Source organism: Chinchilla lanigera, unplaced genomic scaffold (assembly GCF_000276665.1).
Source record: "Chinchilla lanigera isolate Chin_1 unplaced genomic scaffold, ChiLan1.0 scaffold00008, whole genome shotgun sequence".
Classification (NCBI taxonomy): domain Eukaryota; kingdom Metazoa; phylum Chordata; class Mammalia; order Rodentia; family Chinchillidae; genus Chinchilla; species Chinchilla lanigera.
In genome coordinates this window covers 16215234-16219801 of record NW_004955409.1, presented here as the reverse complement: position 1 = coordinate 16219801, position 4568 = coordinate 16215234, and the positions used below count along the sequence as shown (strand labels likewise).

General features: G+C 35.7%; 1 pseudogene; it reads right to left on the bottom strand.

Moving 5' to 3' along the window:
- LOC102003001 overlaps window positions 1-3859 on the bottom strand; it is a 30940-nt pseudogene extending 27081 nt beyond the window's left edge.
- Window positions 3860-4568: the final 709 nt, after the last annotated feature.

The window sequence follows — 4568 nt, the reverse complement described above, 5'->3', positions numbered from 1 at the left end:
GAGACACACAGACATAAACCATAACAACTCTGTAACAATTTATGGTAGAAAATTCATTCTGTGATCATTACTAAGTCAAGTAGAGTACTAATTTTCAAATATCTTGACAATTTGGAGCAGTGATTATTAATTAACTGTCTATCCAGAGACACATATTAACGTGTGTTCCCTCCAACTTTTCTAGAAACAGGGACCATTTTTATTTGAGGTGCAAGATGTGCCTATATGGAACCACATATTCTAAATAATATCTCTTGTGTAAGCTCTGGATAGTATATATATTTATGCATTATTTGGGATATTGGGAAAGCTGCTTAAAGAGAAATCCCTCAAATGGAAGTGCTCCAGTCCCCCACATCTCATTCTCTCCTGTTTCTTGCCTGAAAGAGAAAATGTTCTTGAACTGCTACTTTGGAACATGAAGAACCTTAAACATGGAAGGCATGAATGAAAATTGCAGAACAGAAAAAGGAACCTGGAGCTCCACTGACTTGGCAAAACTTTTATCCACCCAAGTGTCACCTACCCCTTAACTTCTAAAAGAAACATGGAAATGTGGAAAATTGCACTGTGCTTAAGCTTCACTTACTTCAGATTTAATACCAGTAGGTATATAGAATTTTAATATGAGATTACCCCATAGAAGAGTTTTAAAAATGTAGGTCCACAGCTCTAAATATTTTCATTCAGCAAGTCTTAGGTACAGCCAGGACAGCTAGAGTTGGAAAGGCTATACTAGAGCATACTGCTGTAATTCTATGTCAGAAGGATTTCATTCTGAGGACATCGGTTTGTTCAGTTCATTTGCCCCCTTTCAGAAGGCAGATTCCTGAGATGTGTCAGAAGGGACAAAAAACAGAACCAGTGTAGAGCACCTTGTGCTCGTGTTCATGGAGAACAGCCTGAAATTCCCATTCCAGTACAAGTGGGCCAATAACTATGTTCATAAAGCAACTGTATGCTTGGAGGACAGTGATCATTGCATGGATTTTTAAAATTTTAAAACTTTTATTAGTATGTTTGTGGTACACAATGATTATGTTTCTCATGGGGAGTTTGTACATGTACGTAGCACATCTTAATTCTTTTTTCATCCTCTTCCTCCCCCTGTTCCATTTCTTGGCTGCCTTTCCATTTGTGAGAGAGCTGTCTTTCTATTTCCCATCATCTATTTTTTATTTTGCTCTTAATTTGCATTTTAGGTTTCTCATATAAGAGAAACTGTGCAATAGTTAAACTTATGGGTCTGATTTATTTCGCTTAACATTATGATCCCAAGGTGCATCCATTTTCCTACATATGACTCAAATTTACTCCTCTTTATGGCAGAGTCATACTCCACAATGTATAAATGGCACATTTTCTTTATCCTTTCATCTGTTGATGGACATATAGTCTGCTCCCAAGATTTAGTTGTTACGAGTTGTGCTCCTGTAAATATGGGTATGCCTGTCTCATTTTGATTGATTTCCTTAATTCTTTCAAGAAGATTTTTAGTTTATGTGACAGTGGACAAGGGAAAGTATTTTTTTCCAAAATGATGCAATACATCCCAAATTGTATAATCAATTGGAAGCAATAGCCCTTAACAAAGAAAGTTATTTAATGTAGGTGGTATGTGGTTATCAGAAGAGCCAGAGAACAAAGTAGCTAAGTCATTCTGATACTAAGCCAGTATAGATTAAATCAAAGTAAATTTCACTGGGATGAGGGCAAGCAGAAAAAAGAAAAAAGGCAGGCAAAATATAAATATATATGTGAATGGCTGTGATAACTGTATTGCTGATGTCTGATGGTATACTGAAATAAACAGTGCTTAAATTTTTTTATGTTCTGATCAATTTTGTGTACTTATATCTGGTAATCTGAGCAGCTGATTTGAAGGTAACAATATACAATGGAATTACTATGGTGAATTCCTATCTTCTTGTCTAGTGAAACTCTGTATTATCTCTAATATTTTATCTAATAATTATTTTCTTATTCTCTTTAATGGTTTGAACACTCTTCCATTCTTACATATGGTAATCTGAGCAACGTAGTTGAGGATAGCAATATGTAATATAACAACCACTGTTAATTCATATTATTTTGTCTTGAAGCCCTGTATCACTTTAAATGTGCTTGCTTTGCTTTGTTTATGTTTGTGGTACTGGTATGCTACTATTGTTCTATTTTTTGTTTGTTTCTTATTCACTACTCTCTTTAAAATAAAACAAACAAAAACAAAAACAAAAAAACCCCAAATTTGTGGAAGACCAATAGTTAAGCCATGCTTATGGCAAAGGGAAGAAAATAAAAATTCATGGAACAATAAAAGACCACTCTTAACAATCATTTGTGTGCAAAGATTTCTCGGTGTGAATCAGAGAATATATCCTCAAAGCCAGCATTATACACTATGAAGTCACTTAGTCCTGACTATTGCAGTGTCATTCAGCAAGATCAAATTAGCCAGTGTGATGAAATCTTTCCTGTGAACAAGGGCTGTGAGGGTCCAGCAATTGAATCTTCATTACCTCTTTTCCTTTAAAGTAGAAACCTACTTAGCTCATATTTTAACAGTTCATGTCTCTAGTAGGGTGGCTACATAGGATTCTGGGTAATAAAAGAAATGTGCCATGGTGATTTAGATCCATTCCGATACTATTTAAACCTGAGCCCCACAGCTAAAAGGTGAATTTCCTTTACCACTCAATAGTTTCTACCTAGAGTGGGACACAGAAGTCTATTTTTGTCGTCTATTCTGAAGAGATGAAGATCCAAGTTTACATCGCTCCGTGTGGAAAATGAATAGCATATGATATCTCTTTGAGATGAGAGCTTGTACTTTCCTCCTGGATGATTATTTTCTGTGCCGAGCACCATCACCCTTGTCAGAGTCGATTGCATCTCTGAATTTGAAGCACTTGTGGGTCCTTTGGGATGAGAGATACTTTCTCGTTAAGTGCCAGCCATTTTTACTGTTATTATTTTTATTAAGTCAATTCCCAAAGTCATATCCACTAACATGGCATTTTAAAAAATGACATATTGCAGTGGTGTACTGGGAAATGCTGTTCAGCTGGCTTTTTGATGCCAACCCCATAAGTATTGCTTTTGGGAAAGACACTTCTCTTTGGTGGCTTAATATGCCCACAGGTAGAAAGCTATTAAGGGAATAATGGTGGGCACAAGCAGGTGGCACATACTTTATAACTGGCTTGTCTTCTATCTTAGGCATCTGTTGTTTAAGAGTGTGTGTAGTAACTGTACATAAAGACCGGCTCTTGAGAATAATGCAGAGTGATGATATTCAAACACTATTCTTTGACAACCATTAGAGTAATTGGTTTAAAATGCACTGCATTAGTAGGCATCGGGTCTAAGCAATATGCCAAGTTTGCGGAAGCATGGCTTTTCTACTTAATTTCCAGAGGGAATTTATGTAATACCTTTTCATTACGTGATGGTGAAATCCACAGTGCATACGTACCAGAAATTAGGCAACTCTACAGAATGAGAATCCAGGGAACAAAGTTATCCAAATTTTCATAGCACCGAGGTAAATCATGAATACATATCAAAGATATAGCTCTCCAAATATTCACTGGATGGTAATGATTGCTAACTTAAAGGAATCAAAAAGTGCTTTTGTGCAAAATGTCTAAAGGCCTGTGTTGAGGCATTGGTTTGAGTATGCTATAATTTAGCACTGTAGAATGAAAACAGTTAGGAAGAGGCTGATCTTACTTTCTTCTCCCTTGTACTTGACAAATGTAAGGAGCTGAAAGAAACCATTGGTTGAATTATAGGCAAAGTGATTAGTCTCCGTGCGGGCATTGTTTTGGAAGTAACTACTACATGTCTTCAACGTCATCTCTTCAGTCAGTGCTTATCAAATACAAATGAACGCAGTGGTAAGGGGTTCCTTGACTAGGGCTAAATGCATTTCTTTGGGATCACACAGAGATAGCGTAATGGCTTTCATACTCCAAGTGGTGAGCGTCTGTATGGTAGGTCCCATGTGTGTGTTTATGGGATTGTTATTGTGTTTATGGGAAGCACCCTGACTCAGAGAGTGCTTTGACAGATTCAAAGTAGATCTCTTGAATTTCATTTTGATTGAGCCATAGAAAATGTAGGACTGCTTTCCAGGTGTTTTGTCTATGTTAAAAACTGGTGAAAATAGCTCTTCCTTTTTCTTAAGAAAAGACAGAAGAGATGTATATTGCTTCTCTTTCTTTTCTACTTTGAATACAAGGAAGCATAAAATGGGTATTCTTTATCAACAGAAAAACTGAAAGGAAAAGAAAATTGGACCACAAATTCCTTATGAAAAATTTGAGTCTTTGGTTTTAAAATAATTCCAGATAGTATTTGTTTTACCTATGTCTCCTATCTTTAAGAAAAAAATACTCCTGAAATTAATAAAAATTAACTGCTAAACTGTTGTTCAAGAAATTACCCTTGTATGGGATATATATATATTTATATTTTTAAATTTTTAAATATGAGTAAAGGGCACCACCAAACTTTATGCACCATAAAGGAATGAGAATAACTTTGGCCTAATTTTAAGATTATCT